We start from the raw sequence: 15,835 nt of genomic DNA on the forward strand, positions 1-15,835 counted from the left end.
CTAAGAAATGTTTCAGTTGTTGATTCTACTGCTAAGAAAACACCTGGACGTACAGCAGAAGGTATAAAAAAAAAAATCCATGCTCGATCACCGAAGGCTTTACCTCATGTAGATGCACCAACAGTGTTGTTGTAATTACTCAGAATTCCACAGAAAGTTACGCACCATAGCTTTAACTTATTTCTTGTCTTTCCTCACTCTTTCCCTCCGTCTGTTTTTCTCTTTACAAGCGTTCTACATTTCCCCCCCCCCCCAAAAAAAACGCCCTCTTCCCCTCCTAGAGTTACAGTGCAGCTTCTGAATACAGATTAGCCAATTAAACTAATCCGTCTGTACCAATATCCAGCCCGGGCCCGCGGCTACACACACACTGACACGTACTGTATTATTTTACTTTGCAAAAAACTTGGCAGGCATTCAGACAAGGCAGTGTTATAATGCATTGGGATCTGCCCGGGATAAAACTTTACAGTGAATGAAAGAGGATGAGAAGGGTTTTGACAGACCAATTGTTCATTTTAAGCCCATGATACGGTACCTAATACCTGGGGTGCTGACACGCGGTGACACCAAACTCTGGATGTGTTGACATAGCAGTTTAAAAGATTGAAACTTTTTTTTTTCATGCAGAAAAGTAAAGTCTGGGCTTTTCGTAGCATTATTGGTGTTGTGTAATGGCTAAATATGAAGTTAAAGGAATACTTCACCCATATGGAACCGGCGTTCTATCATTATGAAATCGCTATTATTATATAATGAATTAGGTTTTTCTTCCCTCAGTCTTCCCTCTGTCTTCCCTTGGCCCAGCTGTCCTGTTAATCCTAACCCTACATTTTACTATGTGTGATGTCACACATGGTAAAATGTAGGGTTAGACAGTGAGACCATAAAACACTCTCTTTGCCTTTTCTCAGGCTAGGATGAACCGATTTCTAAAATCTTTGCACATTTATACTACATAGGATCTCGGAGTTCAATACACCTTCATATCTCTACCGGTGAAGTATAGTCTTTTAGCTAAGTTTCTCTTTTTGTCAATACCATTAGTATTTCACCATTAGTTTTACTACTAACACCCTCCTGACTGGTGCCGGGGATCCAACCAGAGACCTCATGGTTACTGGTTGGCCCCTCTTTCCTCTTGGCCATCCTACCACCCAAAATATAAAGTCTTAAGACATAAAGTTTTGAGTTTGTTAGTACCATTTGGATATATTTTGAGTTTCTCATTTTGTTGCAAAAGACACATTTGAAAAGGTCTTTTGTTAACTCGTCCAAACCCTTACTTCACCTCTATTAAATATAATCCACCTAGGCATTAATGTGTGGTTTATGAGCTAAAGCTTGTAAAAATCACTTTAGCCAAGGCTTGTAAAGGCACTGTTGGAGCACTGGAGCAGTTAAGGTGCTTTCAAAATTTGGATTTCAGAACATGAGAGTATTTTGGTTTCAGTTTATGAGTGTATAGAGAGAGTGGCTAAGAATCATAAAATGATAAATAACACGATATCACAACAGATTCTTGCTGATCAAAAAGGTTTAATATGTACTCAAAAAGACATGAACTCCACTAGCTCCCTTCTGAATAGATTCATAAAGGGCAGCAGTGCCGAAGTGGGCAGGGAGGTCGTCTCTGGAGTGCAGGGTCGGAGGTTCGATCCCCCGCCTACCCGCCACATGTCGAAGTGTCCTTGGGCAAGACATTGAACCCTGAATTGCTCCCGATTGTTAGCCTGCACCCTGCGTGGTAGCTGCTGCTGCTATCGGTGTATGAATGTGTGTGTGAATCGGTGAATGTGTACAAAACAATGTAAAGCACTTTGAGTCTGTGAAAAACCAGGGAAAAGCGCTATATAACCGGAGTCCATTTACCGTAAATTGTATAAAAAGTTGTGTATGGAAACATAGTTAATAACACTACAGGAAGGCGACTTAATTGGGTTTTTATTACGTCTTACAATCGCTTTTCCAAGCTTTTCTGTATTTGCCAACCATTTTCAGTTTTGACCTTTCCAAGTGCTATCATAAAAAAAATCCACAATCAACAACCACACTAGTTAAATACCACCATTTTATGTTTCTCCCCAAAGTGCTTTACATAAACGACTTAATGAGTTGTGTATTTGCACGCTCTGCTCTGCGTCTGCCTCTAATGTCCTGAGAAAGTTATTGGATCGATTGAGCGGTCTATGGGACTGTATTGGCAAAAACTAACAATCTGGTTCATTCTGGTTTAACAACAATGTCTTAATGGTTTACTGTGGTTAGAGGGGCACTGTGTAACATAACATCATCAAGAAAGTTCGAGAACGCAACGCTCCCTGGGTAACCCCACCCCTTTTGAATAATAACAGAAGCTACAGTGGCCTTCAAGGACAAGAACAATTCTAAATTCTAAACAATGCAACTGATGACATTCCAAAAACATGGATTCCTCCATAAGACTTACCCTCTCAATGTAGAAAATGTAACATTAATATTTGTAATTCTCCGCTCAGGAGGATAATTCAGATTATTGGCAGAGGTGGTTGTACACTAATGAGGACATATTCATGAATGAGGATATTGATTTAGCTAATAAATTACTTAAAATGTTACACAGTGCCCCTTTAATGCTGGTGGACAAATGGGCTCAAAATAGTATAGAGTCAAACTGTGTGTTTTTGATAAGATAAAAAATACAGCTCATAAAGAAGGCACAATTGCATACAAAATCAATGGATAGATGTTCTTAGATTCAAATTCTTGCAAGGCCAGCAAACAGATAACGTATGGTTTTTAACATTGGTTGCATGGGGCTATTCAACACAGACCAAGTAGTGCAGGGGTCAAGTTTGTGACAATAATGCAAGACAAACATTTCCTTAGCTTTCTAAACCTACATTACCGTAGAAGGAACATTAGGTTCAGGTCTTAATCAGACGAGAAAGTGGCACGACTTCATTGAGATGAATTCACAACTACAAAATAGTTGATGAGCTGCAGAGTTAAGAGTTGGTTATACAATAGGATGTGGCGTGACACAGCTACGATAGCTTTCACAATTCTCCAGGTCTTAATACAGTATCTTCAACAGTCAGCACTTTCAAGACAGTTTCAATTATAGGCAACAGTCAAAATGTGCATGTAAACGTTCATCAAAGTTGAATTAAGTGCAGGGTTTATGTGGATTTACTTTGACTCTACATTCAAATTTGCTTAGTGTCAGTTACAGGCGATTCCATTCCATTCAATTCAACTGTTTTCATTTTAAAATGTCACTGTTTTAAAACACTGATATGACCAGTTTGCCTATATACTGTTTTTTTGTTTTTTTCAAATAACCACAAAATGAACCAAGTCATGCAACTTTCTATAAAATTCCCCAGAATCGATTACATTTGCACTCCCACTCGCAACGAAAAAAAAAACATGAAAATATCTGAAAATATTTACTCAGCTGTGGGGATAGCATGGGCAGTGTTTTGTTTTAACATCTTAACGTGTCTCAAACCAACACAGATCACAGCCAAACGGCTACAATGTTTAATCATACAGTAGACCCCCTTTCCTGGCAATGTTATCTATCAAGCCTCGGGGTGGATTTTCATTTACATTTCGTTATTTATTGCAACATTTCGCTTCAAAGTTCAAAGTACAGTTATAATATTATGCTTTTGCCATGCTGTTCTGGTGTGTGTGTGTGTGTGTGTGTGTGTGTGTGTGTGTGTGTGTGCGTGCGTGTGTGTGTGTGTGTGTGTACAAATCATTCCTTTTATGTCCTTCATAACCTCACAAACCTCTGGATTTATTCACCACACACCCACTCCTTCTATTTAAATCTCCCCAATTCCATATTTTCTATAAGCTAGCATTCGCTGGCTCTTTGTTAGTCTTGACTCTTACCCTACATCACTCTCTCTCACTCACACACACACACACACACACACACACACACACACACACACACACACACACACACACACACATAAACACACTAAACTACCCTATACATCATAAACCCCATAGGCTAGAGAAAGCAGATTTCAAAGCATTACCACTTGAAAGGGAGTCGGAGTCGGGACGCTATAGTTTATTTGGAGTGGTTTAAGTGAAGCAGAACCTCCATTTTAGATATCAGCCGGTGGATTAAGACACTTGTTGACTATAGATGGACTGATTCATGGTTCAGCTTGTGGGGCTTTAACAATGTGTGGTTTTGACTTTTCTGTGTCTCGGAGCGAAAAACTTAAAATATCCCAAACATACACATTGCGTGCTACCAGTTGAATGCTTGTTTTGGTTGTATAACGGCCTATATTGTGGGAAAATATAAAGTGTTGTGTTCAGTGTTGCTTAGAAATAGTTTGTCTAATGTTATATAGTAGTAATTCATAGCATTCAATCCATTCTGACCTTCATAATTAAAGGTACAGTGTGTAATATCGGAGTATTAAGTGTTATCTGGTGATATTCTAGATGGCAACGCTCCCTTGCTAACCCTTCCATCTAGGAGAATTTACAGAAGCTACGGTGGCCTTCAAGGACAAGAAGCTATTACTAAAGATGGCATCATCCACCACTGCCTCAAGTCTTTCCACAATATCAAGTGATGAGGTGAAGATGTATTTAGTTATTTATTCTATAGTACTTCTTCTTCTTGGTCTTCCAACAGGTGCATTTCCCCAGGACGCCCACTATATATAAAAACACGTAAGGCCGTTAAGTATGTGAAAGGAGTACAGTAACATCATTCACAAAACAGTGGTAACTCTTCCAGTGGGAGAGAGTGAAATGCGACAAAAACACAGTAACTCCGGGTTTTCTGCACGATTTCCTGAGAAAACTCTTCATCTTAATTTAAATCCAGTGAATATATCTCAGTGTACGGAGTGATACATGGCTGTGTGTGTATGTTCTCATGGCTTCTATACTCTTCTCTATATACTATATTACTTGACTTAATTATTACAGTAACCCCAGCTGTGTTGATTTGCCAGCATTTACACACTGACACACACACACACACACACACACAAGCAAACAGACATGTACACACACATACACACAGGCAGACAGACAGAAAGAGACAGGCAAACAGACATGCACACACACACACACAGGCAGACAGAAAGAGAGAGACAGGCAGACAGACACACACACACACACACACACAGATTTATATTGATGTAGATATGGAGACTTGCCCTAACGATAACCACTACTTGCATTTCCCAAACCCCCCAAAGTCTACCCCTATATTACTGTTTATATTATTTTATTGTTTGTATCCACTTTCACTCTAACTTAATCATTACAGTAACCCCAGCTGTGATGATTTACACTCTCTCTCTCTCACACACACACACACACACATACACACACACACACACACACACACACACACACACACTGGTTGATTTGCCAGCAGTGACACTAGATACTGAAGCACCTGTACGTCTATCATCTACAGTATCTCCCTCCAGTCACGCACTCTATGGTGTTGTCTTCACTCCCTCCTACACAGAGCCAAGAAACCATCAACCCATCGGCCATAAAACATTAGCGCTATCCATTCACACTGGGCTGCACTGGTTTATGTTCCTACAAGCTCAAGGTTTTTCTATTTTTGCTTTACAAAATAATTTTTTGGAAGAGAAAAGTTTTTTTTTACAACGGTTTACATAAAATTGATCAATAGATGTGTCGAATAGTGTGGAATATGTGTGTGTGTGTGTGTGTGCGCATAAGTGTGTGTGTGTATGTGTGAGCAGGCGTGTGTGTATGTATGTGTGTGTGTGTGTGGTTGTGTGTGTGTGTGTGTGTGTGGTTGTGTGTGCATGCGTGTTGGTGTGTGCTTGTGTGTGTCTGTGAATGTTTGTGTGTGTGTGTGTGTTTGTGTGAGCGACCGGGCGTGTGTGTGTGTGTGTGTGCATGTGCTTGCATGCATGTGTGTGTGTCAGTGTATCCTCCTTACAGGTGAAACCGATTACAGAGCTTCCAATAATCATTTTTTACAACATCTTCCTTCACCGTGAAAGATCTCCTGTCCTCACAGTTTGACTTCTGATACTAAATAAAAAACTGTTATTGAAACAAGAAGAATGTTGATATCTCCTGTGTGATTTATGAGAGCAGCATTCAGTCGCTCACGATATCTGGGCCCATCTCAAGACCATGACCTCATCATCTTGTAATCTTATGGTATTAAATGTTTAGTTTAAAGGTGCTCTGAGGAACTTTAAGTTTTTGTTAATTCTTGCACACCCTTTGGACAAAAGCGGTAGTGTTTTTAATACGCCAGCTGTTGTTCCTGGGTGAGCGTATACCTTTGACAAAGGTGTAAAGAAAAATGATATAAAAATAGCATTCTTTGCACTGATGGCCTCGTTTGCTGTTACATGTCATTTATGATCATCAGAGGAGAAATTAGACTGTTTCAGAAATATTAAAAGTTCCTCGTAGCAGCTTTAATTGTTAAAATTAAATGGATATTTTGTCTAGATAATGTTGTCTAAACTAACTTGCAATATTGATGGTGCTGAACAGTCACACAGCATTAAAGGTGCCATGAGGAACTTTTAAATATTTCTGAAACAGTCTCATTTTTCCTCTGATGATCATAAATCACATGTAACAGCAAACGAGACCATCAGTGCAGAGAATGCTATTTTTATATAGTTTTACTTAACGCCTTTGTCATGGGTATTCGCTCATCCAGGAACAACAGCTGGCGTAGTAAAAACACTACCGCTTTTCTCCAAAGGGGGCGCAATAATTAACACACACTGAAAGTTCCTTGAGCATCTTTAAATGTTAGAAACTGATAAGTTGTACCTCCCTAAGGAAGATTGGATAATGGAAGAAGCAGTGATTGTAAACTGCTGAAAATGAAAGATATACGTTGTTGTCTGAATGAGCCTAATGAAAGACAATCCCCAAAACACAGCTGGGATTGTCCGTTTAGTCCGAATAAGGGAAATTAATACTTTTGTTTGGTTTTATATTTAGTCTTGTAAAGGTTTCACACTATAGTACAAATTTAGGCTGACAAAATAAAAATTTATGTTTTTTTTTGTAAAGCAAGATGGGACTACACGTCTAAGTCACTGACACTCATCAAGAGTAGATAGTTTGAATCAATTAATGAGACAGTTTTAGTTGTTGACATTTTAGGAAAACAATAAAACCACTCTTTCGTCTGTATGGCAAATATAAAGCTATAGAGCCAGGAGACCATTAGCTTAACTTGTGTTGAACTTAAATGGAGCAAACTTTGCACGTGTAAAATTGCCCTTAGATAACTCTAGCTGAAATACTAACAACTTCCTCATTGCTTGTTCTGACAGCACACACATTTATGAAAATCAGGTCAAGGCCAAACAAGTCCTTGAAAAGGGCAAATTGGTCCATAATTACCACCACCTATTTGTAATGCAAATGACATTATTGAGCTGTAAAATTATATTGCATATATATATTGAAAGCAATTACTGTACATGAAGGCATACAGTATACTCTTATGATGAGTATATATATTATTTTCATTTGTGATTGAAATGAGAGCCAAGTTTCTGTAGATTTGTGATCACTTGCAAACTACTTTCAGCGCTGCCTGCTGCAACAGGTTTTATGGAGCTTGATGTTACTCATGATCATGGTATTTTTTAAAGTGTATCAGTTTGTTTTTAACTTGGTTCTCTTGTTTGGCTCCCTATGTCATGTAATTAAATCAACCTTGAAGCTTAGTGTGGTGTTAACAGACCACAATTTAAAGTGATATTGTGGTTTTCTAATGTTCCCACTATAGTTTCCTAATACTTAAAGGTGTAGTCAAAATCAGTGAATATCTCCTCATGATCCGCTACATGCCCATACTGTGTGTGTGCTGAAAGAAAATCCTGCGTTAACACACTATAGGCTCTGTAAAAAGCTATTGCTAAGGTTGGCCCCTTTGTTTACACACCCGTTTACAGAGCCAAGCCTGTGTATTAACAACTCCAGAATCACTGACTCCACCTATTGTTGTTATATAATGTCCGCAGTGTGTTTCTTGATACCTGAGTCGGATTGTGTACAGTGATCCTCATGACAAAACCTGACAACAGTTTTTCTTTTAGGAACAACGATCAACAGCCTTTAGGGGTCACAACAAACTTCTCTCTCTCTCTCTCTCTCTCTGTCACTCTCTCTCTCTTTCTCTTCCTTTCTCTCTCTGTCTGTCTGTCTGTCTGTCTGTCTCTGTCTCTCTCTCTCTCTCACCACTCCTGTCCTCACATGACTAGACAGGGCAAAGCTTTTATCTAAGGACAGCCCGTCAAATTTATTTTAATCTATATTATAGTTCTTAGTTCTTGGCTTCCGCAGCGCTTCGGGCAATTGTGCTCTTTTGGTTTTACGATCCAACTATTAAAAAGGTATAAAACATTTGCATCTCAAAAGACATGCTTGGTTTGAAGGTTCTAACCACATCTTCTCACATATACATTAAGAAAATACTTAAAGCTATTAAGATTACGGTGAGCGAATACTAACAAGTTTAAATCATGAACTAAATATGCTTTGAAGAAAATAAGTAATTTCTTCCCCTCTCTGCTTCTTGTTGTGTCAGTATTGAAAAGTGCTCCGAGGAACTTTCAGTTTGTGTTAATTCTAGCTCCCCCCTTTGGACAAAAGTGGTAGTGTTTTTACTACACCAGCTGTTGTTCCTGGGTGAGAGTAGCCATGACAAAGGAATAAAGAAAAACTGTATAAAATAGCATTCTTTGCACTGATGGTCTTGTTTGCTGTTAGATGTCATTTATGATCATCAGAGGAAAAATTAGGCTATTTCAGAAATATTTAAAAGTTCCTCATAGCACCTTTAAAAAATAATAATGTGAATTATATACGAAATTAATTTTGAAGGCGTTGCTGGTCCTTTTATAAATGTTGATGCACCTGATTTAAAGTGTTTTAAAGTTATAAAATCTTCCCCTCCAAAATCCCATTCTACTGCCAGACCTACATGTGTGTTCAATTTAAAGTTATTGTAGCGAATTCTAATTTCTTGGCATTTCATATAAAGAAAGCGTGAAGAGGACAGTTTGGGAGCAGTATTAATACATTGTAAAAAGTCCTCTGGCATGTTGACAGTATACAGCCCGGGCCTTGTGGAACTGGTTAGCATGTAAAGTGAACTTATCTTGAACTTCTAGACAACAAAATATGATCTATGGCTCATATGATACTCACGAAAGAATCATAATTCTTCATTGTATCTTTATAAGCCCTTAAGGAGCAGGCTTATCTTCGGCCTTCTGTTATTTTACTGTGTTTTTTTTTATTATGGGGGAACAAAAAACTCTGGTTTCACTGCTATACAATCTCTAGGCCTGTATGTAACTCTATACTATAACAAACAGTATCTAATCTACCTCACAGGCATCCTTAGTTTTTTTGTATATGGATACATTCAACACTGCTGTTTTGTTTGGGACGATTTCTGCTACTTTTTGCTATTCCAAACCCAGTTCCAAAGAGGTTGACAAAGCACTTATTGAATAGATTGGTTGCGGAGTCTTGACTGCCAGAACTCTACGGTTAACCTCATGTAGCATTCACCAAAAGGCATCAGAAAATGAAAGAAAAGATCCTTAAAATGTTCTGTTAACAAATAATTTTAGGACACTGGGTCGGATGAATTAGAAGCTATTGAAGGAAGATACACGGATTTTCCATAAAAATATCAATTTAAAATAAAATATTATCTTTGTGATATTTTTCTCTTTTTTTGGGGGGGGGGGCTGGCGGTCGGGGGGTCCTAAGGAACCGCTTTGTTTGCTTATGCCTCGAGGCTGGCCCTGGCGTTACCTAGATGACAAAATGTTTTAATGATCAAGTGAATATACCTTTCAAACGCAGATTGTAAACCAGTCTGTTTGAAATGGCTCTCATTTTTCTAAAGAAATTGGCAGTATTTCTCCAAGGAGAGCAGTTATGAAACAGGGTAACGCCATGTTGGCTATGCTTGTCGCCCTTAGCAACAGTAACTAAGGGGGGCGGGGCTTAATTCTGTACCTGTGTCATTTAGAATTCCATTTTGCCTTTGATCTTTTATAATTATTATGATGTTTTATAATTCCTTTGATGTTTTAGAACTCTGCAGTGTCATCATTCTAAGCTGATCACAGTTTCTAGACCAGCAAACAGAACCTGGTCAGTTAAGTTCTGGTATCCTTCAGAGTGAGTTCATAGGTTAATCTACTGCACACCTACTTAACTTAGATAATACTTGAAATAATTTTACTGCAAACATGTTTCCGGTAAAGAAAGCACCTGTGCCATTTGAGGTACAAGTATATGACATCATCCACAACAAGTCTGCAGACTACATGGTAATGCGCTTCATTGGAGAAGGAGGTTTTGGCAAAGTAGCCAAGTGTGTGGATTTAAAAACAGCCGACGCAGCAGCCATCAAGATCCACATAGATTGTAGATCTTATGAAATTGAAAAAGAAATTGCAATGCTGGAGGAAATTAAGGCTTTGGACGCAGATAGGCACAACCTGGTGAAATTCATAGACAATTTCACGTTCAAAGGCCTGTCTTGCCTCGCCTTTGAGATGTTGGACAAGAGCCTCTGGGACTTCATGAAGAAGAGAAAGACAGGATTGCACCTAAACGAAATCCGACCAATAGCACAACAGCTGCTTGTCGCTTTTCAGGCCCTGAAGTCAATCGGCATCATTCACGCGGACCTCAAACCAGACAATGTAATGCTGGTCGACCACAAGTATGAGCCTTTCAGGGTGAAGTTGATCGACTTTGGTTGTTCCCTTAAAGTGGCCAATGTACGGACTGGAACGCTGGCGCAAAATGTTAACTACAGGGCTCCGGAGGTGACTTTGGGTCTCCCCGTATCAGAAGCCATCGACATGTGGGGATTGGGATGCGTCTTGGCATTTCTGTTTTTTAACAACGACCTATTTCCTGCAAGATGCAAATTCCACATGCTGCAGAGAGTTTGCGACCTGTTGGGAAAGCCGGAGAACCACCTGCTGGACGCTGGCAGAAACACCTGGCAGTTTTTCCACAGGGACATTCTCGAGACAGGATGGATACTGAAGAACCCAGAGCAGTACAACGAGGCAACGGGGATCAAGCCCTGGATTACAGAGTGGGGATTCACTAAAATTGATGATTTGAAGGAAGCCGTAGTGACCCAAAATAACAGTGGTCTGCTGGAAGACAGGAAAAGATTTGCTAGACTTCTTAAAATGTTGCTTAGAGTAGATGCTGGAAGGAGAGTCACTCCAGACGCTGCTCTAGGATTTAATTTCATTACGATGGCTCACCTCCAGAAGAACATAAACAATTCTGCAGATGATGCCTTGGAGTTAATGAAATTCGCCTCCAAGGATTATTTGAAAGGATGCGGTGATTCCTCGAGAATGGCAGCTGAAAGGCAGTCACCTGACTTGGCAGCTGAAACAAAGTCACCTGACTGCGGAGTCGTGAGAAAAGGTCTCTACAGGTTTGTATACGTAGCCCCTGAAGATCATCTTCCTCTAACATCACCTGTCAGTTACTGGGGAAGTCGGAGGGATTATTCTGACAAAAACAGATCCAGTGAGATAGAAATGGTCACCCCTATCTCCTGCAATATCAGTTTCTTGGAGGAAAATGATATTGAGCCAAGCGGTACCAAGGCATCAGCTGGCCTGGACATCGATGGAACCTACTCAGCCACATCGAAGGAGGAAGTTCCAGCCCAGACGAGCTTTAGGAGAGAATCACCCACTCATGGGGCCAGATGTAAAGCCTCCTCTGCTCATGAGATCTCCAATGCTTGTTTACCACCTGCAAATGCTCGTGTCGCTCGTGGTGTAGTGGTAAGCACGCCCGCCAATAGAGGCTCAGTACTCAGGAATAGCCGACCAAAGGCTCGAACCCTCCCCAAACTTCCAACCGAGTCACACCCCTCTGTCTCTCCAAAAAAGAACAAAAAGGCCAAAAAAAATAGTCTTAAGAATGGTGGTGGTTTGAGCTCGAGTGATGGACATTCACACTCCAGCACTGCCAATGCTTGTGGTGTAGTGGTAAGCACGCCCGCACATAGAGGCTCAGTCCTCAGAAGCAGCAGACCAAAGGCTCGAACCCTGCCCGAACCTCCAACCCAGGCAGGTGTCTCTCCAAACCGTCCTACAAAGGAGAAAAAGGCAGAAAATAATAATCTTAAGAAAAAGAAGAAAGATACAACAACGGCCAATGTGAATAACGGAGACAGAGCTCCAGCCAGTGCTCCGAATAATTCTAAACCTGTGGATCTAGACAGTTACAACCCAGGTACAGAAGTTCCAGCGCAGACGAGCTGCAAGAGAGCATTACCCAGCTTGAGTGGTGGACATTCAGCCTGCAGCACTGCCAATGCTGGGGGTGCTAGTGGTGTAGTGGTTAGGACGCCCGCACATAGAGGCTCAGTTGTCCTCAGGGGCAGCAGACCACAGGCTCGACCCCTGCCCAAACCTCCAACCCAGTACACCTCTCCCTCTGTGTCTCCAAAACGGCCAAAAAATGATCTTAAGAACAAGGAAACAACAACGGCCAATGTGACTCAAGAAGACAGGGCCCCAGCCAGTGCTCCAATTACTTCTAAACCTGTGGATCTAGAAGATTGCTACAACAACCCAGGTACAGAAGTTCCAGCCCAGACCAGCTGTAGGAGAATCAGAGAATCACCCAGCTTGAGTGGTGGAAATTCAGCCTGCAGCACTGCCAATGCTGGGGGTGCTGGTGGTGTAGTAGTTAGGACGCCCGCACATAGAGGCTCAGTTGTCCTCAGGGGCAGCAGACCACAGGCTCGACCCCTGCCCAAACCTCCAACCCAGTACACCTCTCCCTCTGCCTCTCCAAACCGTCCTACAAAGGAGAAAAAGGCCAAAAATAATAATCTTGAGAAAAAGAAAACAACAACGGCCAATGTGACTCAAGAAGACAGAGCTCCAGCCACTGCTCCAATTAACTCTAAACCTGTGGATCTAGACAATTGCTACAACAACCCAGGTACAGAAGTTCCAGCCCAGATAAGCTGTAGGAGAATTAGAGAATCACCCAGCTTGAGTGGTGGAAAGTCAGCCTGCAGCAATGCCAATGCTGGGGGCGCTGGTGGTGTAGTGGTTAGGACGCCCGCCCATAGAGGCTCAGTAGTCCTCAGGGGCAGCAGACCACAGGCTCGACCCCTGCCTGAACCTCCAACCCGATCACACCCCTCTGTCTCTCCAAACCGGCCAATACAGGAGAAAAAGGCCAACAATAATAATCTTAAGAAAAAGAAAAAAACAATGGCCAATGAGACTAACGAGGACAGAGCTCCAACCAGTGCTCCAATTACTTCTAAACCTGTAGATCTAGACAGTTACAACCCAGGTACAGAAGTTCCAGCGCAGACGAGCTGCAAGAGAGGATTACCCAGCTTGAGTGGTGGAAATTCAGCATGCAGCACTGCCAATGCTGGGGGCGCTGGTGGTGTAGTGGTTAGGACGCCCGCACATAGAGGCTCAGTTGTCCTCAGGGGCAGCAGACCACAGGCTCGACCCCTGCCCGAACCTCCAACCCATACACACCCCTCTGTCTCTCCAAACCGGCCAATAAAGGAGAAAAAGGCCAACAATAATAATCTTAAGAAAAAGAAAAAAACAACGGCCAATGTGACTCAAGAAGACAGGGCCCCAGCCAGTGCTCCAAATACTTCTAAACCTGTGGATCTAGAAGATTGCCACAACAAGCCAGGTAGAGAAGTTCCAGCGCAGACCAGCTGTAAGAGAGAAGTGTGTGTAGTGGTTAAAACGCCCGCCCATAGAGACTCAGTTGTCCTCCGGAGCAGCAGACCACAGGTTCGAACCCTGCCCGAACCTCCCCAACATTCCACCTCTCCCTCTGTCTCTCCAATAAAGAGGAAAAAGAAGAAGAACAAACAAACGGCCAATGTGACTAATGAGGACAGAGCTCCAGCTTCTGCTACAAAATGTGCTGAACCTGTGGATGTTCTAGACAACAAGGACCCAGGTACAGACCGGCAGACTAAAGCAATTGACTGGATCGCCCCACAGGTTCGAATCCTGCCCGAACCTCCACACCAGTCAATCTCTGTCTCTCCAAACCGGCCAATAAGGAGGAAAAAGGCCCAAAATAAGAAGGAAACAACTGTCAATGAGACCTACGAGGACAGAGCTCAAGCCACTGCCTTGAAAAATGGTAAGCCTGTCCTCAGAAGCAGCAGTCCACAGGTTCGAATCCTGCCCGAACCTCGCCACCGTGCAATCGATGTCTCTCCAAACCGGCCAAAAAAGACCAAAAAGGCCCAAAAAAAGAAGACAAAAAAAGCAACTGCGAATGTCCCTGACCAAGACATTGCTCCAGCCATTGGAAAAATTGGTGATCATGTGATTCTTCTACGGTGCAATCACTATAAAGAACCAGTTAAAGCCCGGCGGGCAAAACCATTGGACAGGATCATCAAATTTGCCCGCCGAATATCTAATGCGGTGGCTTCCATCTTCAGGCGTTAAAACAGGGTTCAACCTAACCCTTGGCCATGCTGCCACTAGAATGATATACAGGGCAAGTTGTCTGGCAAGTCACTGACACACTAATCTACTGGCCAAGCGTGCCAGTTGGGACATTTCTTTTTTTTGGACCTTGGATTAATTTAGATTCACTTAAAAAAATAAATAAAAAAAAGTTGGGTAGGCCCAGTGGTGCAGTGTTTAGCTTAGCATTGCTACCTCAGAGCCTACGTGGGTTTTCTCCGGGGGCTCCGGTTTCCTCCCACAGTTAAAGATATGCAGATAACTTTACGACGTCTGTAAAATGTCTTTAAAAGTGAATTGAATTATTGATATCATATGGCACTATCTGTTGGCCCGATAACACCGAAAGGACTCATCCATGGCATAAACCTCTCTCTTCTCGAATTCATTTTGCCTCTCCGAACTGTCACGAAGAATGAAAAATTCCCAAAAATAATCTTCACAACAAACAAACAAAAGTAATACCCAGAAACACATTGACCTTAGTTGGGTAGGCACAGTGGTGCAGTGTTTAGCTTAGCGCTGCTACCTCACAGCAACATGTTCTGGGCTTCTTCCTGAGTGGAGTTAGTTCTCCCTGTGCCTGCGTGGGTTTTCTCCGGGAGCTCCGGTTTCCTCCCACAGTTAAAGATGTGCAGATAACTTATTGAAGTCTGTAAATTGTCTTTAAAATTTAATTTAATTATTGATATGGTACTATCTGTTGGCCCCATGAAGCCGAAAAGACTCATGTCAAACCCCTCTCTACTCCATTTCATCTCGTCTCTCCAAACTGTCAAAAAAGGCATACAGAATTCCCCCAAATAATCTTTACAACAAATAAACAAACAAACAACTTATTGACTTGTAAGTGAATGTGATTATTGATATTTCACCATGTGTCAGACAGAAAGAAATGGAGACACACTGTATCGGCCTTATTTCTGTCAGCCCCCGTGACATTCTGATCTGGACTTGATCTGAATTTACTACCAAACTATGTGAACTGTTAAAACAATAAAAATGAAAATATAAATGATTTGACTCACTATATTTATTGAGAATTGTTTTCAAAGTCTTTTCTGAAACAAGACATTTAGCTAAACACAGAGGGTATAACAGTATGAGTGTGTGTGTGTGTGTGCGCGTGCGCGTGTGTGTGTGTGTGTGTGTGCGCGCGCGCGTGTGTGTGTGTGCGCGCGCGCGCGTGTGTGTGTGAGTGCGTGTGTGTGTGTGTATGTGCGCCAACAGGTTTTAGACATCAGGCTGTCACTACTTTAAAATATTTGTGTCATGGATAATCCCTT

The sequence above is a fragment of the Ammodytes marinus genome (assembly GCF_949987685.1).
Source record: "Ammodytes marinus genome assembly, chromosome: 10".
NCBI classification, from domain to species: Eukaryota; Metazoa; Chordata; class Actinopteri; order Uranoscopiformes; family Ammodytidae; genus Ammodytes; species Ammodytes marinus.